At 45.0% G+C, this 27,102-nt stretch overlaps 1 pseudogene; it reads right to left on the reverse strand.

Moving 5' to 3' along the window:
- Nucleotides 1–451: 451 nt before the first annotated feature.
- Nucleotides 452–8,351, reverse strand: LOC137524753 (olfactory receptor 11A1-like; annotated as a pseudogene).
- Between the last annotated feature and the right edge of the window lie 18,751 nt (nt 8,352–27,102).

The raw sequence follows: 27,102 nt of genomic DNA on the forward strand, positions 1-27,102 counted from the left end.
CCGACAAAAAGCATGTTACCTGTGCAAAGAAAACAGACATTTCCCGCATTTAAAAGACAGTTTTCCCTTTGAAATTTTAAAATCGATTTTCTCAAAAACTATAAGCTCTTTTTGCTAATTTTTTTTCCTCTTGTACCCACTCCCAAGGTGCACATACCTTGCAAATTTAGGGTATGTAGCATGTAAGGAAGTTTTACAAAGCACGAAAGTTCGGGTCCCCATTGACTTCCATTATGTTCGGAGTTCGGGTCGAACACCCGAACATCGCGGTGATGTTCGGCGAATGTTCGCGAACCCGAACATCTAGGTGTTCGCCCAACACTACTGCTGCTGCAGACTCGGCTGCCATATGACAGCTGAGCTTCTTCCTTGGCATTACAAAAAAAGGCTCTGGTTCTTAAGTGGTTCTTAAGTGGCCAGAACCTTGCAGTCCAAAAATAGTTAATGAAGGTCATCTCTGTGCAATATGTTTCACTTTTTTCAGAGCTTTGTTTATTGCATTGTGAATTTCTTGATTCCGAAAGCTGTACACTATTGGGTTTAAAAAAAAGGGGTAACTACAGTATAAAGTAATGATAGCACCTTGCTTATATTAGATATGTGTTTCCTGGATGGTGCTACATACATGGTGATTAAAGTTCCATAATAAGCAGAAACAACAACTAGATGGGAGCTGCAGGTGGAGAAAGCCTTTTTTCTACCCGTCGAGGATGGAATGTTGAGAATATTATAAAGTATAATAATGTAGGTTGCAATAAAAAATACAAATGGAAATAATGTTAAAAGAGTTGCAAATAAAAATGATTCTATCTGTATTATAATGGTGTCCGAGCATAAAAGTTCTATGAGAGGTGTGAGATCACAAAAAAGTTGTCTATTATATTAGGCCCACAAACTTTTGATTTGCATAACATAGTAAGAGTTATCATTGATATTATGAACCCAGCTAGCCATGCCCAAACTGCTATTTGGCTGCAAACTTGGAAATTGATCAGGGAAGCATAATGTAATGGACTGCATATGGCCAAATATCGGTCATAGGACATGATAGCAAGAAGCAAACATTCCATTGAAGAAGTAGAGCTAAAAAAGTAATACTGGGTGAGACATCCTTCAAAAAATATAGATCCATCTCCTGATGATAATAAGTTGTGTAACATGTTGGGAACAGTATTGGTTGTAAAAATAACCACTGATAAAGATAGATTGCTTAGGAAAAAGTACATTGGAGACCAAAGATGAGCACTGGTTGCCACCAATGCAATAATCAAAAGATTTCCTGCTAATGTCGAGATGTAAATGAGAAGAAATATTATAAAAAACTAGCCAGATCCATATTCTATAATATGAGCAATGATGAAGCGACGTTTAAGTCACATTTTACACACAAGTGGTACAAGTTATACAAAAGAAGGCACTGCTGCTTGTCTGCAAAATATAGGCATGAACTGTCTCTTACTGTTCATCATTATCATTGTATTATGCTGTGGGGCTTATTATACTACACCAGTGACTTAGCCCGTTTAAAAACGGGCTAGGTCCGTCACCGCGGCCAGCTCACGTGATTCCCTGGGGGAAAAAATTGGAAATTCATTCGCAGTGTATGATAGGAATCAATTCCTTCTGAACTGATTCTTTTCTGAAAGGAATCAATTGTTTTGGAAGATTAGGTGGCCATTTATATGTTTATGGCCAGCTTTAATGTGTTTGTATAAATGCAGTCACATAGTCCATCCAGCAATGCTGAGATTCTGTAAATTCTTTAGTGTCTTATTGTTTTGTTTTTTAAATCTCCAAGTACTTCAGGTTTTACCTGGTTCCACCTGGTAAACTATAATTATCTCTCATACATCATCGCATGTCTTTCCACTAAATAAAAAAAAAATAATAATTTACAGTTACACTTTAGGCAAATACAACATGACTTTTGTAGTGTAAACATTTGCAAATTAATATGTAAAATAATATGTAAAATATGTGTTTATTTTTCATCATTGAAAGAAATATGTATTGTGCCTTAATGCTGTTTTATTAGTTACATCTTGATACATTTACTAAAAGTGATCTGAGCAGTAAGGACCTAGAAGGCAACAGTATACAATGTTTGAGTCTTACACCACCCCTGCAACTCTAGATACTTACAGCATCATCACGTCAACACAAGTAGACTTATGTATGTTCCAATGTACACATCCGTAAGGAGTAAGGGGCCAGTTACACTGTACACACCTTGAGAGGCTATAGACCCATTAACACTGTTTACATTCCTAGATACTAAAAACGAATTCATACTTACTACCCTATCTACACAACCACTCAAACATTTTCACATTTCACATAGCCACCGACCAACCACAAGCAGCCCACCCTTACATGTTCTATTTATTTGGCCACCACTTATTAAATATTGTAATTCTAATTCAGTTATTACCATTCAAACAGTTTTCCCGAAAATGCAGAAACATACACACTTCAATGTGAACAGCATTGCACAATAAGGTAAGTTAGTGGCATAACAATTAGCAGCCCTTGCCATCATGGGGGATCCGAGGGCTAGTGGAACTGACTCCCGTGGTGACTTGCAGAGCAGCAGTCAGTGGAGAATCATACTTTACCAGCTTCCAGTAGATGGTAAGACTAAGCCCTCACTTGCCTTCGGTACAGCTGCCCACCATACAGTCTATTTCTTTGCAACTCCTGATGCATGCCATATGACGTGCAGAGCTACAAGAAGTTAAGCTGAATGGTACAAAGTTGCACTGAGCAAGCTGCTATATCTAGGGAGTGGAGACTACCTAAATCTGGGATCACAGGCTACCAAATACTGGGGTGTTTAAGTTTGGCCGGTAGGGTTTCATCTGGCAGGGTTTTGCTGGGGACCCTGCAACAACTAGTTATGCATATGAGCTAAGGCAAAACACAACAGACTCAAAAAGAAAACAAAAGAATAACTGGCAGGTCTACAATGATAAGTTTATGCTTAACGCATCATAAATATGCTTGCTCACCCGTACTCAGGTGGGTATTGGTATTTCACCAGTAGATAGCAATTCATTTACCATCTTGCATATTCAATTTTGAACACATTTCAACAGAAATCTGATAACATTTCTCCTGTGCTGTCCTGATGGAGGAGGAATAAATAAGTCTGGGATCCTCCTCCCTGCTGGGCTATCACCCCTCACGTGTGATTGCGGGGTGTGCTCCCTGATAGTTACGCCAGTGGATACAGCTCCCATTGCAGAAGTAGACATTTAACAGCTACATTTTGCCTCCCTCCTGCCTACTTCTAGGTCTTTTTACAAGGTCTTTGCCATATATCATGTCAGGTTCTCTGACAAATATATCATGCCACCCCCTTCCAATAAATAAAATAAACATATACACTTATATTAGCCACATACTACTCAAATGCAAATTATGTTATCCCTCCTCCCCCAACACTCATACCATTCACATACCAGCCAGACATAGGGCTTGATTCACAAAACAGTGCTAACTGTTAGCACGCTGTGAAAAGTGCTTTGTGCAAAATTTCACGTGATAACGGTTTTCGCGTGCATAAATTCGCGTTCATGCGTTAACGCAAATTTTTCGCATTTGCTCGATAAATTTAATGTTATAGCGCGAACGTTAACACACAAAAAATTATGTTAATGCGCGAACGTGAATTTTTGTATGTGATAACTGTTTTTTCACGTGAAAACATGCTAAAATGCGCAAAAAGCCATGCTAACAGCCATGCCAACAGTTACACCACTTTGTGAATCAAGCCCATAGAGTTTTTTTGGTTACTCATTTTGCAGTCGCTGTGAACAGTCAGCAGTGAGTGGAGTAACACAACCAGACCAAAGCCCAGTGAAGCATCAACATTCAATCTTTGGCCACCTCTTCTTTGGAGACCCATAATATTGGATAGATAGACATAATAGTGTGCATGATGCACAGATCTGAAAGTGTACCTATGTCCACTACAATTAGGCATATTATAAATAAGGACTTTGGATCTTCTCCTAAACTGGGACTAATTAACTAATAATAGTGCTTCAATGAAATATCATTCCAATAATTATATTTCATTGAAGCACTATTAGTTATTATATTTATATAATTATCCAATCCAAGAACCTTAAAGTTAAGAGAAAAAAAAAACTATTGTATGATCAAAATAGAGAACCTTTATCCTTGAAAACTTGCATTCTGTACAGGGACTTACTTTGCTTTGTATACCAGAACCAGACAAGATATAATGCAGCAGAAGAAAATAATGTATTGCTTTGAACACCCTGGTTCTGATCAGGAGCAGTAGATTTATTTCTCTGTAAAGGCTGTATGTTTCTGGCAGGAACTCAGACTTTATAACCTAAGTAAAAAGCAATTTTCAAAAAGAAAATAATGCATATTTTCAACAGTTTTTTTTCTCAGGTAGAACTAGTCTGCATTCTACAACAAAGCTTATGATCAGAGTGTACTGGAGTACTGAAAGCACTAATTTTTATTAATCTTCTAACATAATACTGTATACACATTGTGTTATAATTCTAAAATAATGCCAACCTTCTCTAGATGATTTCCCTTGCTTGTTTTTACCCCTCTGTATGTGAAGTTGCCTTGCCTTGACTGATTATCTGCTGACACTGTTTACCCAATGTGTGTCCCTTGGTATGGTGCACATTTAGACTGTAAGGACACATTTCCACTAGCTGCAATTCATTCCAGAAATAGAATTGCATGCATTTTTGCGGATTGGTACTGCAGCAGAATTAACATGTAAATCACTGTGCTGTTTTTTTACTAGTGTGATTCATTTTTTCTCATTTATCACATTTTCTGGCCTGCTGCATTTTTGCTGCATGGGTGCTCTGATACTTTGTATCAGAGCACAAGAAAATCACAAAGCAATCATGGCGCTATTGTTATTTTCCCCAAGATTAGGCAATTCAAACTAATTCTCCTACTGAGTTTTTTTTGTCCCATCAAAAAAATGCAATGCACCACAATTGTGCCATACACCCAGTGCGGTAGTGGAAATAAAAAGAAATGTGATTACAACACAGCTAGAGTTTCTTTGTGGAAAAGGTCCCTAATAGTTTACTGTATTCGAGTTTCTCCATGGTGCATGTAGTTATTCTTAAAGAGAACCCGAGGTGGGTTTGAAGAATGTTATCTGCTTACAGAGGCTGGATCTGCTTATACAGCCCAGCCTCTGTTGCTATCCCAAACCCCCCTAAGGTCCCCCTGCACTCTGCAATCCCTCATAAATCACAGCCATGCTGCTGACAAACAGCTTGTCAGAGCTGGCTGTGTTTATCTCTATAGTGTCAGTCTGCTGCTCTCCCCGCCTCCTGCAGAACTCCAGTCCCCGCCTGCATCCCTTCCCTCCCTGCTGATTGGAGGGAAGGGATGGGGGCAGGGACCGGAGCTATGCAGGAGGCGGGGGAGCAGCTGAGACTGACACTACAGATGTAAACACAGCCTCACAGCACGGCTGTGATTTATGGGGGATTGCAGAGTGTAGGGGGTTTAGGGGGTTTGGGATAGCAACCGAGGCTAGGCTGTATAGGCAGATCCAGCCTCTGTATGCAGATAACATTCTTTAAACACACCTTGGGTTCTCTTTAAAGAGAGGGGAGAAGAAATTGGTGACCACTTGGATCACTTCCAGGCTGCACATTTCTTAGGAGAAAGGTTTTAACCACTCTGTGACCGCCTAATGCAGGATGGCAGCCACAAAGTGGCTCCCTTGTTCCTCTAGGATGCGTCTGTGCATCCTCTCGCTCATCGCAAGATTTGCAGGGAACGAGCACTCACTACTGTCGGACCCAAAGCGCTCAAGAGCTGCAGCCACTAGGATGCGCTCAAGAGGCCACCCTGCAGTGTTAGGGAGTCTTGCGTTGAACTCCTTGCTGAATAGGTACTGCCCCTAGCCAGGATTCATACCCTGGTTTCCAATGTCAAAGGTGGTGCACTTAACCAGTATAAGAGAATGATGCAATGTTATAAAAAAAGTTACATACCTGAAAATAAAATATGACACCATTGTTTTTGCTACTAATGTTCTATTAATTATCCATATTACACAACCAATTCATTATATCATGAAGTTTTTTTTTTTGCTTCAGTGTCACTTTAGCTCTTCCTGTACTGGAATCAGTATGAGACTCATTTTTGGTGTAATGGTTGGTGTCAGCACACAGAGAGTATCTGATTATTGATGATCTGCAGTATCACCAACAATACAGACGTATACCTGATTATTAGTGATCTGCAGAATTACCAATAATACAAGTATGACTAACCTCTGGACACCTAGCAAAGTGTAAGTGTTTGGGTGCAACAGTAACTTTAATAGTTTGACCAGACCTCACCAGAGGGGCTGGTGAGGTACTATCAGTACACTAAGCGTGCACTAGCATACAAGTTCCAGCAGGCTGGAGAGTACAATAACGAAGAGGCTGAATCTCCCAGGGAGCAGGTGATTCAGACAGTACTGCAGGCACGAGAACACCTGAGGGGCGGGTGACCCAGACTGAACAGTAGCCTAGGAGAAACAATAATACTACAGTGACAGATACCCTATAAGAGCAGGTAATTGGGGCTGTACTACAGCTTTAACAGAACGGTTCCACCAGAGAGGCTGGTGTAACTAGTACCTCACCAGTGGTGAGGGCCCACTGGTGAGTAGAATGGTAAGGCAGGCAAGGTTTGGCAACAGAGAGGTAAGAAATTACAAAATCATGAGACACGAGAGTAATCAGTAATCAAGCAGAGGTTCAGCAACAGGAAGGTACATATCGGTATAGAATCATGAGGCAAGAGAGTAATCGGTAATCAGGCAGAGGTTCAGCAACAGGTAGACAGATGGGCAGAAGTACAGGATCAGAAAACAGATTCAAAGAGTGCTAGCCAGAGTCGTACACCGGAGATCAATACAATAATAATATCCTAGCTTGGGTGTGAAATCCTTGGCAACAACACCCCGGAACTAGTCTAACAAAATAACAATAACAAGACTGCAAAATTCCTAAGCTTGGTGTGAAATCCATAGCATCAACACCAGGGAACTACCTAAGGTCTGCGTGCTCACACGCAAGTATTCACGACAACAGATAAAGTAGCAATGCAGCCCAGAGGCTTATGAAGCAGAGGAGATCTCACTGGCACGCCCCCTTCTCATCAGCCAATCCTGGGCGCCGTGGGTCTCCCCTGACGTCAGCCGACCGGCAGGTCAGCTGATGGGCTTCCTCCCCGCATAAAGCTCCCGTCTATGTGCGCGCCCGTGCGCTATGGCAGCCCCCTGCATGGGAGAACGTTCCGTCCTCGGCGTCCTGCACGCCGAACGGGCGGATGGCCGCATGGAGGCAGCTGCGGTGGCGGTGCTGTTCGCCGCAGCTGCCTCCAATATTACAGTACCCCCCCTTCTAGGCGTGGGCTCCGAACACGCACCACCTGGCCTATCAGGATGCCTTTTATGAAACTCCATCCTGAGCTCTTCAGCATGCATGCGAGAGAGTGGTACCCAGGACCGCTCTTCTGGACCATACCCTCGCCAGTGGACCAGATACTGTAAAGACCTACGTACTCGCCGGGAATCCAACATTTTTTCTATTTCGTATTCCGGTACTCCATTGACCACCACAGGAGGGGGGGGGGGAGTGGCATCCACATACATTGCAGGCTTTAAAAGCGACACATGGAATATCCTACCACCCCTGAAACTGGGGGGAAGTGACACTTTGTAGGTAACATTATTTATTTTCTTAGCAATAGGGCAAGTGTCGTGTGGAAATCCACACCAAATCTCCTGGTGTTAACTTCCATTCCACCGGCCGTTTCTTGTCGGCTTGCCTCTTTTGAGTCAAAAAAGCTTTTCGCAAATTTTGCTTCACCTTATTCCAAATGTCTCTCATAGTCTCTGACCAGTTTTCTAGAGCAGGGAAAGGTGAAGCTACCACTGGCAAGGGTGAAAATGTGGGTGATCTCCTTGTAACAACCTGGAATGGGGAGAACCTTGATGAGGTAGACCTCAAATTATTGTGGGCGAATTCAGCATATGGTAAAAATCTGACCCAAGCGGTCTGGGCATCGGCCACATAGCACCTGAGGAGCTGCTCTAGCGCCTGGTTTACCCTCTCAGTCTGACCATTGGTCTGTGGGTGGTAGCCGGAGGAAAAGGACAACTTCATCCCCAATTGCTGACAAAATGCCTTCCAGAAACGCGAAGTGAACTGGACTCCCCTATCAGACACCACATCCTGAGGAATCCCATGCAGTCTGAAGATGTGGAGGATAAACAGCTCTGCCAGTTCCTGGGCAGAGGGGAGTCCGTTCAAGGGGATGAAGTGTGCCATTTTACTAAACCGGTCGACTACCACCCAAATGACCGTTTTGCCCTCAGAGAGAGGCAGTTCGCCCATGAAGTCCGTGGACACATGGGTCCGAGGTTCCTCTGGCACGGGAAGAGGCTGTAAAGTGCCGGCAGGTGCTCGCCTAGAAGCTTTGCTCCTGGCACAAACAGCACAACTTCCCACGAACTCCTTACAATCAGTAGTGACGGAGGGCCACCAAAACACTCCGATTTAATAATTCTAAGGCGCGAGACACTCCCGGGTGACCCGCATTTTTATGGGCATGGAATGCCTCCAAAACTTTAAATCTCAAGTGGAGAGGAACAAAAAGAACTCCCTCTGGTTTATCCTCAGGAACTTCTTGTTGAAAAGGACCCAGCTCTGACGCCCAATCCAAGTCAACCTGCGCCCCAGAGGGTTCTGGATCCTGTTCACTAGTTCCGAGCTCATTTACCGCAATGGGAACCTGGTTTAAACAGTGGTCATGACAGAAGGCAGACCAGCTTATCAGCTGTCTGGTATGCCAGTCAATGTCTGGAGAATGCTTCTTTAACCAAGGCATGCCTAAGATGACCGTGGATGTGGAGATCTCTAAGACCAGGAACTGTATTATTTCCCTATGCAGGGCTCCCAGCTGGCATACCAATTCAGGGGTCTGAGTTATGGTGACAGGCAGTGGAGAATCATCCACCGCCGTAATTTTAATCCGTTCCCCCGGTGGAAGCAATGTAAAACCAAACTGATTGGCGAAGCTTGACGACATAACATTAACTGCTGATCCAGAATCTACAAAAGCTTCAGTTGTGTGAACCTGTCCCTCCCAGGAGCTTGTACAAGGAAGCAATATGCGTTTATTACTTAGAGGTATAGCAATATCACCTAGGGTAGTACCTCCGGCTACTCCTAGGCGATAGCGTTTTCCGCCTTTTTAGGACAAGCTGAAACCATATGCCCTTTATCGGCACAGTATAGGCATAACTTCTCAGCTCACCTTCGATTTTTTTCTACCTCCGAGAGCTTAGCCTGCCCAATTTGCATTGGCTTGTCAGCTGGTGGAGAGGAAGGCGATGGAGCTGAGAAAGTACACGAGGTGAACTTTCTTGGGGGTTAAGCCCGAGTTTGTTTTTGGTAACAAACTCGTCTATCAATCTTGACAGCCAAAGAAATGGCCTCATCCAGAGTTTTGGGTTCTGGATGTCCCAACATTAGATCAGACACTGCGTCAGACAATCCGGACAAGAAACAGTCCAAGAGTGCGTACTGCCCTCAGCTGGCTGATACTGCCCATCTCCGAAACTCTGCCGCATAAATCTCAACAGAACCTTGGCCCTGTCTGAGGGTTTTTAACTTCCTCTCAGATGTCACTGCCAAATCAGGGTCGTCATAAATTACAGCCATGGCTTTAAAAAAACTCCTCTACCGAGACCAAGGCCTCATGCCCTGTAAGGAGACTATATGCCCATGACTGGGAATCCCCACACAATAAAGTCTTAAGGAACGTAACCCGTTGAGCTTCAGTGCCTGAGGAAATGGGTCGTAGTTCAAAATAAGACAAGCACCTATGCTTTAAATTCCCCCAGTGGAAGCAATGTAAAACCAAACTGATTGGCGAAGCTTGACGACATAACATTAACTGCTGATCCAGAATCTACAAAAGCTTCAGTTGTGTGAACCTGTCCCTCCCAGGAGCTTGTACAAGGAAGCAATATGCGTTTATTACTTAGAGGTATAGCAATATCGCCTAGGGTAGTACCTCCGGCTACTCCTAGGCGATAGCGTTTTCCGCCTTTTTAGGACAAGCTGAAACCATATGCCCTTTATCGGCACAGTATAGGCATAACTTCTCGGCTCATCTTCGATTTTTTTCTACCTCCGAGAGCTTAGCCTGCCCAATTTGCATTGGCTTGTCAGCTGGTGGAGAGGAAGGCGATGCAGCTGAGAAAGTACACGAGGTGAACTTTCTTGGGGGTTTAGCCCGAGTTTGTTTTTGGTAACAAACTCATCTATCAATCTTGACAGGCAAAGAAATGGCCTCATCCAGAGTTTTGGGTTCTGGATGTCCCAACATTAGATCAGACACTGCGTCAGACAATCCGGACAAGAAACAGTCCAAGAGTGCGTACTGCCCCCAGCTGGCTGATACTGCCCATCTCCGAAACTCTGCCGCATAAATCTCAACAGAACCTTGGCCCTGTCTGAGGGTTTTTAACTTCCTCTCAGATGTCACTGCCAAATCAGGGTCATCATAAATTACAGCCATGGCTTTAAAAAATCTCCTCTACCGAGACCAAGGCCTCATGCCCTGTAAGGAGACTATATGCCCATGACTGGGAATCCCCACACAATAAAGTCTTAAGGAACGTAACCCGTTGAGCTTCAGTGCCTGAGGAAATGGGTCGTAATTCAAAATAAGACAAGCACCTATGCTTTAAATTACTAAAGTCCGAGCGATGCCCCGAGAATTTTTCTGGTGGGGGTACCCTCGGCTCGATCACAGAAGGGGGAGACACTTGGGTATTAGGATCTAAACGACGGTTAACTGACTCAGATAGTTGGTTAATCTGAGTCTGTTGAGCCTCCATCGTTTTAATGAGTTCATTAACGGTGACAGTTAACACGTCGACCCGTTGGCAGAGCGCCTCCATGATACTTTATGGTCTGTTGTTCTGTAATGGTTGGTGTCAGCACACAGAGAGTATCTGATTATTGATGATCTGCAGTATCACCAACAATACAGACGTATACCTGATTATTAGTGATCTGCAGAATCACCAATAATACAAGTATGACTAACCTCTGGACACCTAGCAAAGTGTAAGTGTTTGGGTGCAACAGTAACTTTAATAGTTTGACCAGACCTCACCAGAGGGGCTGGTAAGGTACTATCAGTACACTAAGCGTGCACTAGTGTACAAGTTCCAGCAGGCTGGAGAGTACAATAACGAAGAGGCTGAATCTCCCGGGGAGCGGGTGATTCAGACAGTACTGCAGGCACGAGAACACCCGAGGGGCGGGTGACCCAGACTGAACAGTAGTCTAGGAGAAACAATAATACTAAAGTGACAGATACCCTATAAGAGCAGGTAATTGGGGCTGTACTACAGCTTTAACAGAACGGTTCCACCAGAGAGGCTGGTGTAACTAGTACCTCACCAGTGGCGAGGACAGGAAGTCGTTATGGCAAACGCTATACCTGCATTTAAAGGGGGCTTAGATGCTTTCCTTGCATTGAAAGACATCAATGGCTACAATTACTAGGTTATGCCTAATGATGTTGATCCAGGGATTTTATCTGATTTCCATCTGGAGTCAGGAAGGAATTTTTCCTTTTGGGGCTAATTGGACCATGCCTTGTGGGGATTTTTTCGCCTTCCTCTGGATCAACAGGGGTATGTGGGGGACGGGCTGGAGTTGTACTTTGTACTGGTTGAACTCGATGGACATATGTCTTTTTTCAACCAAAATAACTATGTAACTATGTAACTATGAGGGCCCACTGGTGAGTAGAATGGTCAGGCAGGCAAGGTTTGGCAACAGAGAGGTAAGTAAATACAAAATCGTGAGACAAGAGAGTAATCAGTAATCAGGCAGAGGTTCAACAACAGGTAGACAGATGGGCAGAAGTACAAGATCAGAAAACAGATTTAAAGTCAGAGTGCTAGCCAGAGTCGTACACAGGAGATCAATACAATAATAATATCCTAGCCTGGGTGTGAAATCCTTGGCAACAACACCCCGGAACTAGTCTAACAAAATAACAATAACAAGACTGCAAAATTCCTAAGCTTGGTGTGAAATCCGTAGCATCAACACCAGGGAACTACCTAAGGTCTGCGCACTCACACGCAAGTATTCACGACAACAGACAAAGTAGCAATGCAGCCCGGAGGCTTATGAAGCAGAGGAGACCTCACTGGCACGCCCCCTTCTCATCAGCCAATCCTGGACGCCGTGGGTCTCCCCTGACGTCAGCCGACCAGCAGGTCAGCTGACGGGCTTCCTCCCCGCATAAAGCTCCCATCTATAGACGCGCCCGCGCGCTATGGCAGTCCCCTGCACGGAAGAAAGTTCCGTCCTCGGAGCCCTGCACGCCGAATGGACGAATGGCCGCATGGAGGCAGCTGCGGCGACGGTGCTGTTCGCCGCAGCTGCCTCGAATATTACATTTGGCTACTAATGCTTGAGCAATCAGATAACTCTGATCGTATTTGATCGAATTGGTTGTAAATAATCTCTGTTAATGGACACAATCTGATTGGATTTTCGTCAAACCGAAAATTTTATTTTCTTGGTTTGATAGATAGGAAGCAAAGATTGGTTCATTGATGATGTAGTGAATGATGTATTACAATATTTCACTTCTGATCAGAATTATCTGATCGCTCAAACAATTTTTTTCTAGAAATGGGATCGTTAGTGGCCACCCTTAGCTGTACTACACATAGAATGCGTTGTGTCATAAGTGTATTTTAATTTCAGATTCCCCTTAAAGGAACACTATCAATATCCACGTGTTCTAAAATGGCAATCTTCAAATAATGTCTAAGTAGCTGTGTAAACATTTTCCTACTATTTATATCAGAGGCAAAAGCTTTAATGCATTGTGTGTGGGATTTAGCTCTATTGTAACAAATCATTTGCAAAAGGGGTGTCTGCTTCAATGCACAGCCAGTGTTTTTTTTGCATATCTGACTACAGTATTTTTCTCTGAAAGCAAAAAAAAAGTATGAAAAGCTGTGGTGTCAGGTTTCACACACAATTACAAGTGTTTATAATAAGTTACATTTGCTCTCTGCAGACAGTTCAGTCATTGACACAGGACACAGGCAGCTGCGGCTAGTGAGAGCTTTCTCACACACAGGGTTAACAGATGTAGTGTGAGTGAATCCCCCTCCCCTCATGGTTCACTGGGTCGTCAGATTTGTCATCAATTAGGAGTAAGAGGAATTTGATATGGTAAACAAAAGAGATAAGCAAGTGAAATGTATATAATACTACTTAGCAGCACTTCAGGGACTCTCTCAATCCCAAGTAAAAAAAAATGTTAATCAATAGTGTTCCTTTAAGAGAGATAAGAAGCCACATTTCAAATTAAATTATCTCTCCTGCTCTGAAGCTGCCCTTCTTTGCCACACACACAGACTGAATTCCAGAGTTCCGTGCATCTTCCTTACTTCATGGTATGTGATGAGACAGTCACAGCTTGCTCTGCTGCATCTGCTATCCATAGTGATCCAGGACACACAAGTTTCAGGGATTAGTACCAGGTTTATAGAAAGCAGAACTGATCCAGTAAGACGTTTTCCTGCACAGCACCCATTCACAGGATTATCAGCTCCACTTTAGAACTCCAACTGTCAGACAGCATAACTGGTCAGCCACATTCCTTCTTCTCTTACCCCCTGGACTGATACATTTTTTTTTTCTCCTAGAGAAATTTATGGCAGCAGACTCTATACTCAAGTTTAACCCCTTGCTGGCTCATTTTAAATGTAGGAGTAGAGTATTGTACCGTGTTAGCCATCAGCAATAAAAGTAGCATTTCAATATGCATAGGTGCATTTTTTCTTTTTCTTCCAAACTCAATAGCCTTGCTAAATCCATTGTTATCGGGTCAGCAGCAGTGGATGTATCTACCAGATTGTAAGAGACAGGATAACTGTTCATTTACAAAATAGAAAAGAAGCTGCTTGCTGAAAACAACCTATACAGTACTTCAGTCCCATATGGAGGAAAATCACTTACAATTTTCTTATCAGTGAATTGATAGCTTTTGATAGCTAAGCAACAGGTCTCTGATTACAGAGAGGTGAACACTGCTCTTCTACTTCACTACTGTGTGACTCACTGTTTTAAAAGGAAATACAATCCTTTTTCAGCTGAGAGAAAATATACACATATTGTATACACGAGTCACTAGAACAGGTTTTTCCTCCTTCAAACCAGTAATTGTTAATCAGGTTGTTGGACACAATGTTGTTGGGTGGAGGGTGGTGGGGAAAGTACAAATCCAGCCCTGCAAGCGGGTCAGTGATACTGGGCAGAATTTTTTTTTCCCCATGTAAGTAACCACAGCAAAATGGCGCCGGATAGGTAGCCACGGCCGCAGGGGCTCTGGCTGGTAACTCTTTTTTCCTACCTTTTCCCCCCTGGACCTCCGGCCAGATTGCATGTGGGGACGCCTCTTGGCCTTCCCGGCGGAATACTGACGAACAGCAAATCTGGATGGACGGCGATGCTTGTAGTGGCCGACTGCAGCTACCGGCATGATGAGTGTGCCCGGCACACCACGTGGACGCAATCCGGGCTCCAGCAGCGGCTATGAGGAGGTTGTAGCCATACCACTGCTACCCCCCTGGCTGCTCTTCCTCCATCCTCCGTTCTCTTAGTCATCGCATGGGGACCCAGGAGCTCCAGATCAGAGGCTCTGAGGAAGTCGAGCCCTTGCCACTGCTACCACTCTGGCCGCTCCTCCGCTCTCTGCAGAACCACGTGGGGACACAGTACTCTGGCGGCGGTTCCGGAGATGGTCGAGCCGTCATCACCACTGCACTGAATGCTGCTCCTCCGCTCTGCTGCTAAGGTATGTGAGCCATCCGCCCCCCCCCCCCCTGCCTGGTTAATCCAACTGCCTTCCAGACAATAGCTGCCAGCCTGTCCAAAACACTCCACCCGAGGCCCTCCACCCACACAGGCATCTGTACCCAGGCCTCCGAAGCCTGGAAGGGGAGCCGTTCACCGTGTGTTACAGCTGCTTCACCATGCTGCTGCTGCTGGACAGCCTGTGCTGGGGAGTCAGGCTCAGGCATCCTAAGCTGCCAAATTGGAATCTTTGCTCTGCATTTTGCTCTGATTTCATCAGAGCCAACACAAGCCAAGAACTCAGTCTCCTAATCTCAGGCCAGCAATGTATGCTGCAAGGTCATTGCAGCCCTCCCTCCCTGGAAGCTCTGCACTACAGCCAAAAGTTTGTAAACCATTCAGGCCAGGCTCCAAAGGGTCAATCATTTTGGAAGCACAGCCACAGGCGCAAGAAGCACAGCTTCCTACCATCCACACTGGACCAGGCCGCAAGCCTATGGCTACATTTTTGCAAACATGGCCAGGACTGTCACTTGCCACCTAAGGGGGACCCTTAGACTCTCTCCTATAGTTCCTTCTTTTCTATCTTCTCTCTCTCCATCTGCACTTTGCAGGACATGCGGTGGGCTGTCTGTAACTGCTGCAGAGTAGTGAGCGCCGCACAGATTGTGGCTGCTCCGCTTGACATAGCACTCAGACGGACCCCACTGGGGCTCCTCCACCGTATTAATGTATTCTGCAACGTGCCATGCGTAATGTATATGATGATGTTGATCGCTTGTATATCTCTGCTATTGCTGTAACTACTTGTTCTTATTCTATCATGCTGTCACTGTACCATCGCCGACCCTGTATGTGCCAAAAATAATTCTGGTTACAACCCCCGTTGTACTTGGCAAAATAAATAATTCTGATTCTGATTCTGATTCTGAAGTACTTCAGAGGGCAGTGGTAAGAAACAATCAGTGCTTGGCCTGTGTTTTTGCAAGTACAGGAGCTTCTGTCAACAATAAAAACTTAGAAAGTAGACCAATCAACTTTACTAGATGTATGTTAGTGTTAGAGTTCCCCATAAGTGTTATTTCCGACAGACTGCAAGCAAATTTCTATTAAATATGACATACTTAAATGTAATTAACTTCAGAATGCCAAATAGAACAAATGTTCTGACAGTTGCAAAAAGGCTTTTACAAACTAAATGCTTTTGAGAAAACTCTTCATTCCCAAATGAGAAAAGTCAAGATGATGTAATAATGTTCACCAGAATTTGTACAATTAACTTGTTACTTTTATATATGGGAAATAATAATACTAATACCCTGCAGTGATCAGGACTTCTTTACAAATTCACTGGGTATATTGTCTACATGGACAGAAAATTGTTTGATTCCCTGAGATTCCTTATTCCTAAATTTAAAGTGCATTTTCCTTTAGAAAAAAATACTTGATAAACTTATATAATTTGCGAGGTAGACATATAGTGAAGTTCAAGGATAAAAACATCTCTGTAAAATCTTTACTGCAGGTTTTAAAGCTCTTTTTTCTGTATTTCTGGTTTCAAAATATCCTGCTGTGCATGAGATATTCTAAGCGCTGCTACCCATGCCACTGTCTTGTCCATTTGGCTGTTATTCTATGCTATTATGCTTTTGTTTGGCTTCATCAACTTAGCACACTCTATTCTACTGCATTTTTACAGCTTCCCACAAGATGTCACCATTTCAACATAAAGGGGAAATATCACTGATTCACAATCCTGTTTACATTTGTAAGCCAATGCAGTAAATTCTATTTTCACTATTTTGTTTGGAGCTAATATGCAACATATTACTGTACAGAAAATCGAGGATCCTTTACAATTGTCTGCACTTCAAGACTCTTTTTTTAACAATATTTTTAATTGAATTTTAAGTATACTGTGAGAAAACGCGGAAAAGCCGCCGCATATGCCAAGAGCAAGGCGGCTGACTCCGCGCCCAAAGCAGCGGTTGCACGCATAGACACGCGTCTGGTAGTATGGTGGAATGCGGAAAAGCCGCCGCATGTCCTGACAGCAAAGCGGCTGTTTCCGCGTCCAACGTGGTGGTTTGCATGCAGCAGCATGCGCTTGGTGTGGCTGGGTCTGTTAGTGCACATAGGCAGATGGAGAGCTACGCGTGCGCGGGCCTGAACTCAGGACCTTTATACAAGCAGGGGAAGTGTCAGCTGATCAGGAAGATCAGCTGATTCCTGCAAGACTCATGATTGGCTGAATGGCTCAGGCGGGGCGGCAGAGTCCAGCAACTATATATTCTGCTGCTTGTCAGTTGCTGGTTGTCTGCCATTGCTAACACTCAGATCTTAGCTAGACCCGACAGTGTGCCAGAACCGGCTGGAGCTGGGAATCCACACTAAGTCAGATTCTTGATAGCTTAAAGTACTAATTGAATTGTATTATTTGTTAGACTAGTTCCAGGGTGTTGAGATCAAGGCCCTCACACCCCAGACTAGGAATACTGTGTATCTTCTGTGTATTCTCTAGCATAGTTCCAGGGTGTTGAGATCAAGGCCCTCACATCCAAGACTAGGGAACTGTATTATCATTTATGTTATACTCCAGACTAGTTCCAGGGTGTTGATGATCACGGAACTCACACCCAAGACTAGGGAATTGTATTATCATTTATGTTATGCTCCAGACTAGTTCCAGGGTGTTGTGAATACGGAATACGGACCTCACACCCCAGACTAGGATTGTGTTATTACTGTGTTACGTTAGCCCAGTTCAGGGCAAAACCTTACATATTAGCAGCAGGGCTTCCTGCAACCCAGCCTTGGTCCCTCGCTCAGGGGTCCACAGGCCACAGGAATATCACCCATCACTCAGGGGTGAATTCTTCAGGAGTATAGGCCGCCAGCTCCTCTAGTGGTCTTTACTCAGAGTTGTTACTGTTGCACCAAACACTTACACTCTCTCCGGTGTCTAGAGGTTATTCATATCTGATTATTGACGATTCCGCAGATCCTCAATAATCGGATATATCTGTATTCTTGGGGATACTGCGGATCGCCAAGGATCAGATTCTCTCTCTGATTGCTGACACCAATCGTTACAGAATGGCAGACCGAACCCAGAGCCGGCCTTTGGGGGGGGCAAGTGGGGCGGTCGCCCCAGGCCCCGCGCTTGAGGAGGCCCCGCGCACCGCCATTCAGAGCCGGCCTAATTTAATATTTATTGCTGGCTGCTGCGGCGGCAGCAGCCGCCGATCGCACTGACCTGATGCGCTTCCTTCCTGTATAGGCTGGAGCGCATCGGCATTTCCTCCTCTGCCCGGCTGCTGGCACCCAGCGAGTGACGTCACGAATGACGTCATATCCATGCGCAGAGAGAGCGCTCCCCGTGGCAGCTGCAGCCCGACCTAGAGCCGACCAGGACTGAGAGTCTGAGAGACTCACTGAGCGAGCCACTGTCTGCAGCAGCCGCCGGACGTATTGCAGAGCAGAGGCCAGGGGACTCAGCTGAGGCACAGCAGATACTGTCCGGTAGGTAGGATTATTTGAGGGGTACATGATTTGGGCGGGGCACTGGGGCTGGCTGGGGGAGCATTATTGTTATTAGTTATGCACTGGGAACTATTTATACTAACTATATACTGGGCGCTGTACTAGCTATATACTAGGCACTGTACTAACTATATACCGGGCACTGTACTAGCTATATACCGGGTACTATACTAGCTATATACCGGGCACTGTACTAGCTATATACCGGGCACTGTACTAACTTTATACCGGGCACTGTACTAGCTATATACCGGGCACTGTACTAGCTATATACCAGGCACTGTACTAGCTATATACCGGGCACTGTACTAGCTATATACCGGGCACTGTACTAGCTATATACCGGGCACTGTACCAGCTATATACTAGGCACTGTACTAACTATATACCGGGCACTGTACTAGCTATATACCGGGCACTATACTAGCTATATACCGGGCACTGTACTAGCTATATACCGGGCACTGTACTAGCTATATACCGGGCACTGTACTAGCTATATACCGGGCACTGTACTAGCTATATACTGGGTGCTGTGCTAGCTATATACTGGGCGCTATACTAGCTATATACTGGGCACTATACTAGCTATATACTAGGCGCTATACTAGCTATATACTGGGCGCTATACTAGCTATATACTAGGCACTATACTAGCTATATACTGGGTGCTGTACTAGCTATATACTAGGCGCTGTACTAGCTATATACTGGGCGCTATACTAGCTATATACTGGGCGCTATACTAGCTATATACTGGGCGCTATACTAGCTATATACTGGGCGCTGTACTAGCTATATACTGGGCGCTATACTAGCTATATACTGGGCGCTATACTAGCTATATACTGGGCACTATACTAGCTATATACTGGGCGCTGTACTAGCTATATAGAATAATTAAAATATGTAATGTAATCAAATAGCGAATGGTAGTACCATTGTTTTTTATATTGGTTGGCTTAGTGGCCTTTACCGAACGTAATTGTTTTCAAACAATAATAGTAAGGCGTACTGCATTAAAGGCGGACAAGCCCATGAACGTGGCGATACGGTATATGGCCTACACTTATGGCTCTAGGCCCCGCATGTGACACTCGCCCCAGGCCCCGCATACTCTAAGGCCGCCTCTGACCGAACCCAAATGGATGCACTGTATAGCCATGTTGAAGTCCTGACCACCGCGGTAAACCAACATTCTGCGGCAGTTTTGAACCAACAGACCCAGATATGTCAGATATTTGGGGCTATTTCAGAACTTCAATCAGTGCGATCTCCTCTTAGCACAGACATACGTATGCCTGTACCTTAAAAAATTTTCTGGCGACAGATCTGACTTTCGAAACTTTAGAAATAGAGTGTTATCATACTTTGAGTTAAGGCCTAACTCGTCTGGAACTGAGGCACAGAGAATTACATTCATTAAGACTCTGTTGTCGGGGGATTCCCAGACCTGGGCGTATGGTCTTCCTATTGGGCATCAGGCCCTGGCCTCAGTCGATGAATTTTTTGAGGCTATGGCTATGATTTACGATGACCCGGACATCGCTTCGACTTCTGAACGGAAGCTCAGGCTTCTGCGTCAGGGCAAGTGTCCGGTAGAGAATTATGCTGCGGAATTCAGGAGGTGGGCGGTCTCGGCTAGATGGGACGAATTCGCCCTCCTAGACTGTTTTTTGGCCGGATTGTCAGATACTATTCATGAGGTGATGATAGGTCATCCTGAGCCTGAATCATTGGATGAGGCAATCTCTTTGGCCATACAGATAGATCGCCGGTTGCGCCACCAGAGACAGGTTCGTGGTAGAGTGGCCAGAAGGTCTATCTTACACGATTCTTCTCGGTCTCCCTCACCCCCAGGTGAACCTATGCAAATTGGGTACACAAGGTTGAGTCTGGCGGAACAGAGTCGCAGGAGCCCAAAGAACGCTTTACAAGGGTCCACTAGGCCAGACGAATGCTATCGCCTAGGATTAGTCAAAACCATAGGTGAGCAAGGTTCATCCCTGAATGACGGTTGGCTGATCCTTCCCTGTTCGGTTACATGGGAAGGGCAGACCAAGTCCGCAGAAGCCATGGTGGACTCGGGTTCGTCAGCGAACCTCATAGATTCCGATTTTGCCAAAAGTTTGGGGATACCGTTATCTGCACTCGACCGGCAGATTTCGGTCATTGCAGTGGATGACTCTCCATTGCACAGTGCCCAGTTTCTTTCCCAAACCCCCCTACTTTCATGTTGTTTAGGGGCATTGCATGAAGAGAGTTTACAGTTCCTGGTCCTGCCGATGAAAGGCTCTGCTGTTGTTCTCGGTATGCCCTGGTTACAACTTCACTCTCCACTGATTGACTGGGCTTCAGGAGAGCTACTGAACTGGTCAGCCCATTGTCATGAGCACTGTTTAAAGAAGGGTGAGGTGGATAAAACCAGGATACAGGTCGCAGGAAAGGCAGGACAGTGTACAGTTATTTCTAATGGTTCCTGTTCCTCACGGTTACCTCTCATGCATAAATCTGATAGCAAAAGCCCCAAAGCAGACACTTTAGACAGGGGTTTTTGGCCCAAAACCATTCTACCACCGAAAAAACAGGCTGACAAGAAATCATTTCCTGTGTCCCTGCCCGGGTCAGCGCTGCAGGTGGATTCCACTCCCTCCCTCCCTCCCTGGGTTGATTGATGGCCGGCCTGAGTATGAGATAAAAAGAAAATTCTCTAACTTACATCCTGGAAAGCCAGGAAGGAGATGTCCGGAGTCCACTCCTCAGGGGGGAGGGGTACTGTGAGAAAACGCGGAAAAGCTGCCGCATATGCCAAGAGCAAGGCGGCTGACTCCGCGTGCAAAGCAGCGGTTTGCACGCATAGACACACGTCTGGTAGTATGGTGGAATGCGGAAAAGCCGCCGCATGTCCTGACAGCAAAGCGGCTGTTTCCGCGTCCAACGCGGCGGTTTGCATGCAGCAGCATGCGCTTGGTGTGGCTGGGTCTGTTAGTGCACATAGGCAGATGGAGAGCTACGCGTGCGCAGGCCTGAACTCAGGACCTTTATACCAGCAGGGGAAGTGTCAGCTGATCAGGAAGATCAGCTGATTCCTGCAGGACTCATGATTGGCTGAATGGCTTGGGCGGGGCGGCAGAGTCCAGCAACTATATATTCTGCTGCTTGTCAGTTCAGTTGCTGGTTGTCTGCCATTGCTAACACTTGCGTGAAGGCACTCAGACCTTAGATAGACCCGACAGTGTGCCAGAACTGGCTGGAGCTGGGAATCCACACTGAGTCAGATTCTTGATAGCTTAAATTACTAATTGAATTGTATTATTTGTTAGACCAGTTCCAGGGTGTTGAGATCAAGGCCCTCACACCCCAGACTAGGAATACTGTGTATCTTCTGTATATTCTCTAGCATAGTTCCAGGGTGTTGAGATCAAGGCCCTCACATCCAAGACTAGGGAACTGTATTATCATTTATGTTATACTCCAGACTAGTTCCAGGGTGTTGATGATCACGGAACTCACACCCAAGACTAGGGAATTGTATTATCATTTATGTTATGCTCCAGACTAGTTCCAGGGTGTTGTGAATACGGACCTCACACCCCAGACTAGGATTGTGTTATTACTGTGTTACGTTAGCCCAGTTCAGGGCAAAACCTTACATATTAGCAGCAGGGCTTCCTGCAACCCAGCCTTGGTCCCTCGCTCAGGGGTCTACAGCCTACAGGAATATCACCCACCGCTCAGGGGTGAATTCCTCAGGAGTATAGGCTGCCAGCTCCTCTGGTGGTCTTTACTCAGAGTTGTTACTGTTGCACCAAACACTTACACTCTCTCCGGTGTCTAGAGGTTAGTCATATCTGATTATTGACGATTCCGCAGATCCTCAATAATCTGGTATATCTGTATTCTTGGGGATACTGCGGGTCGCCAAGGATCAGATTCTCTCTCTGGTTGCCGACACCAATCGTTAAATATACATAAAAAACAGAAATCTCACACGATGCTTAAAGCAACAATTACAACAAACAAATGACACAACACACAGAGTTATAATTTTAGTCATGAGTACTTTACATACAACTCAGGGCTCCTCTGCGCCCCCTATTGCTGTGCCCCTGATACAACTCTTCCCTATAAGATTTATCATATAATACCATGTATACAGTTGGTCTCCAGCACACAAAAGAAATATGAAAGTAAATGAGATTCAAATGTAGGTAAGCAGGACCATCTGAGTACAGAGAACTGGGTGGAATAGTAGTGGCATGGGGTGTTACTAATACAGAGCTATGTCATATGGTTGATCCGAGACTAAGTGCAATACTTAGATCTATAACATAAGAGAGAAAAGTAACCTCTAATGATGAAGATATTAACTACTCTACGACCGCTCCACGCCAATGGGCGTGGCTGCGGCGGCAGCCCCAGGACTGCCTAAAAAAGCCTTAAAGAGAATGAGGGGATTATTATTTGTAAAGCAGACAAGGGAGGTGCAATTGTGGTACAGGATAGGTGCCAATATAAGCAGGAAGCACAACGTCAATTGGATCAGGAGGGTCACCATGTGATCGAGATCCAACAATTGAGATCAAAAAGAAGGTTGACATTTTGATACAACAGGGGATGAATGATGGTATTTTAGATAAGCAAACAACAGCCTTTTTGACTGTAGAGAATCCACAAACACCTATATTGTACCTTTTGCTTAAGATACATAAGTGTCTGGATATACCGCCTGGTAGGCCTATTGTATCGGTCATTGGATCAGTACTATATCCTTTGGCTAAATATGTCGATTCTTTTTTGCAGGAATTGGTGAAAAATGTTGACACTTGCTTGTTAGACACTAAAGATCTGCTAGCAGATTGGAAGAGTTGAGCGCCATCCCAGACAGCCTATTGCTTTTCACATTGTACGTACAAAGTTTATTCACCTTGATTCCTCATAAGGAGAGTATGCAACGTATCAAGGAAAAATTGTTACAAACCACGCTTCCTAATGCTAAGATTTTTTTTTGTTATGGATGCATTGGAGCTGGTTTTACGTTCCAATTACTTCTGATTTCTCGATAACTTTTACGTCCAGTGTCAAGGCACTAGTATGGGCTCCCCTGCAGCTCCGTCCATTGCAAATTTATTCCTCACTGACCTTGAGAAGAGCATGTTTATTGACCATGAGATCTACGGTAAATACATTTTTTGTTTTTTCAGTTTTGTCGACGATATTTTGCTACTGTGGAATGGCCCGACTGAGTTATTTGAGAAAATGGTGGAGGATGCCAATTTGGCGCACCCCACCATTAAGTTTACGGCGAAATAGTTCACCAGTAGCATTCATTATTTGGATGTGACAATTGCTAAAAAAGGTGGTAAATTGGTTACAAGTTTGTATCCGAAGCCTACGGAACGCAATAATAGCTTCCATGCAAAAACGGTTAAGAAAGGCATTCCAAAAGGCCAATTTTTGAGGGCAGATTATGATAAAGCAGCTGATAGCTTGATTGAAAGAATGACGGAAAAGGGATATGATAGGCATGCTCTTCAGAAGGTCAAGTGGGGAAGTAAGATCTCTTTCTAGGAAAGAATTATTGTTACCGAAAGCTAAACGAGAGTCTAATCGGTTGCCCTTTGTGTGCAATTATGGCCACATGTCCGAGCGAATTAGTTCAATAGTGAGGAAATTTTGGCCTATATTGAAGCAAGACAAGGAATTTGGTAAACTGTTTGTAGATCCCCCGGTATTTGCATACCGCAGGGGTAAAACTATAAAGGATTGGGTATGTAGGTCCGATATTGCTATTAGAAAGAAAGATGTGTCTTTTAGTACAAAGAAAGGTACGTTTCCTTGTCTAGGCTGTAATTGTTGTGGTGCAATCATTAAGGGCAACAGTATTTCCCATCCGTCCACTGGTGCCAGCATACCAATTAGGGGCAGGTTTTCATGCTTGAATCCGTATGTGGTATACGGGCTCAAGTGCCCCAGTGGGTATGTATACATTGGAAAGACGGAAAGATCAGTCAAAGAGCGGATACAGGAACACAAGAGGGATGTTACAAACTATGCATTAGGCAAGAAGGAGTATGAGACCTCAGTATCCAGACATTTTTTGCAGAATCGCCATACGGCGAATCAATTAAGGTGGTTTGTGGTGGAGGATGTGCCGCCGCTGGTCAGGGGTGGTAATAGGAAGAAGCTGCTGCTACAATGTGAGGCTAAATGGATAAGGAAATTTAACCTTCCTGGCGGTAAGCCCGAACTGAGTTCGGGCTATGCCGCCGGAAGGCACCGCTCAGGCCCCGCTGGGCCGATTTGCATAATTTTTTTCTTGCTGCACGCAGCTAGCACTTTGCTAGCTGCGTGCAGTGCCCGATCGCCGCCGCTACCCGCCGATCAGTGCCAATCAGTGCCAGGCAGCTCTATGGGGTGGATCGGAATCCCCTTTGACGTCACGACGTCGATGACGTCGGTGACGTCATCCCGCCCCGTCGCCATGGCGACGGGGGAAGCCCTCCGGGAGATCCCGTTCTTTGAACGGGATCTCCGGATCTCCGATCGCCGGCGGCGATCGGAGGGGCTGGGGGGATGCCGCTGAGCAGCGGCTATCATGTAGCGAGACTTTGTCTCGCTACATGAAAAAAAAAAAAATTTAAAAAAAAAGATTTGCTGCCCCCTGCCGATTTTTTTGCAAACCGCCAGGAGGGTTAACTGTGTATGCCAGAGAGCTCTGTTGGTGGGGGGAAAGGGAGGGGAGAAATCACTTGTGTGCTTTGTTGTGTGGCCCTGCAGTGAAGCCTCAAAGCCGCAGTGTGCAATTTAGTAAAAAAGAGCCTGGTCTTTAGGGGGTATAACACTGCGGTCCTCAAGTGGTTAAAGATATCGAGATGCACATCACGACTTTTACAGTGAAGTGTACTTAACAAACACTCATATAAGCACTCCAGGTTCACTTTGATCAGATACCAAATGATAGTGCTTCGATGCTCATTAACAGAACAAAAAGCATGAGTGCCTCCTTAAACCCTAGTGATATTTTGGGGACTCAAACTATAATATATAATTATTATATGCAATTGAATACAGACTAGCCCACCCTTCAAAGACCTATTGACCTCTTGTCTACCATGCAAATTATTTACTAGGAAGTACCATTGCATGTGAAGGTGCTGCCTTCTGAACCAATACAAACTGACCGAGCATTGCATATCAGAGGGAACTGTGTAAATGGGGGAAGGGATCACACAAAGATTGTCACCCAAAACACAGCTCCCCTATATAAAAGTTCAGAAGCATGGGCATTTCCCCACTTCCATTTCTCCATGAAAAATAAGGTGGGGATAGCTAAATGGGAAAATCTTGTGTGATGCTATTTTGCCCTCCACCATCTCTAATAAGGTAGCAACCAAATGACATCCCTGCTAAACCAAATGAATTGTTAAAGTGGGTTATTTTTCATGTCCATTCTTATTCTCAAATAATTATTTGGGTTTAGAGATGGCCTGAACAGTTCGCTGGTGAACGGTTCTAAGCAAACTTCCGGGGGTTCGCCATCGCGGAGAACCGCAAACTTTACCGGAAGTTCGATTCACCCCCATAGTGCACCATGAGGGTCAACTTTGACCCTCTACATCACAGTCAGCAGGCACATTGTAGCCAATCAGGCTACACTCCCTCCTGGAGCCACTCCCCCACTTATAAATGGCAGGCACCGCCTGCCATTGTACTCACTCGTGTGCCTGCAGTAAATAGAGAAGGGACAGCTGCTGCTGCAGACTCTCATAGGGAAGGATTAGTTAGGTTATTGTAGGCCTGTTAGCTTGCTCCTTGCTGATTCTTATTGCTAAATAGCACCCCACAACAGTTCTTTTGAAAGGTAATCTTGTTCTTGTGATCTATTTTTTTTTCTGTGTGTCCCACTGACACTTGTGTTGCATAGACAGCCTTGATAATTCCTACTATGTGTGCCACTGCCAGGCCCAGCACATTCAGTGACTACCTGTGTGTGTGACAGGTGCACATTGTAATACCCATTACAGCATATACCTACCTACCTGTTGTTCACAGTGCACCCACCTACCTATGCGAGCTGAGCGCACACAGTGTCAATGTGCCTGTCTGCTACATGTCTGTGTGTGACAGGTGCACATTGTAATACCCATTACTGCATAATACCTACCTACCTGTTGTGTTCAGTGCACCCACCTCATTACTGCATATACCTACTTGTTGTGTTCAGTGCACCCACATACCTATGTGAGGGCACGCAGTGTGATATACCACTCCGTGCATACCTGTTAACTGCACCTGTGTGACTGCACATTGTATTAGTCAAGTCAGTGCATACCTTTCACTTGAATGGATGGCATACTTGCCCTCCATAACAGATTCTTGTTACAGGTAGTACAGTCTATCGGTGTCATCTACAGCAGGGCCTCGAAAGTCCTCCTTTTGGTCACTACCTCGGGACATGCATGCCATGCCTGCTGCCTTCCTTGGATGTGTGGTGGTGGTAGCCGTTTCTTAGGCTCCCACTCTGGACCGGGATTGAACCAGGATTCCCCGGCCATGAACAGTGGTCACTCACAATGACAGACTTGCCCTCCATAAAAGATTCTCGTTGCAGGTACTAAACAGCAAG

Source organism: Hyperolius riggenbachi, chromosome 1 (assembly GCF_040937935.1).
Source record: "Hyperolius riggenbachi isolate aHypRig1 chromosome 1, aHypRig1.pri, whole genome shotgun sequence".
In the NCBI taxonomy this organism is placed as follows: Eukaryota; Metazoa; Chordata; class Amphibia; order Anura; family Hyperoliidae; genus Hyperolius; species Hyperolius riggenbachi.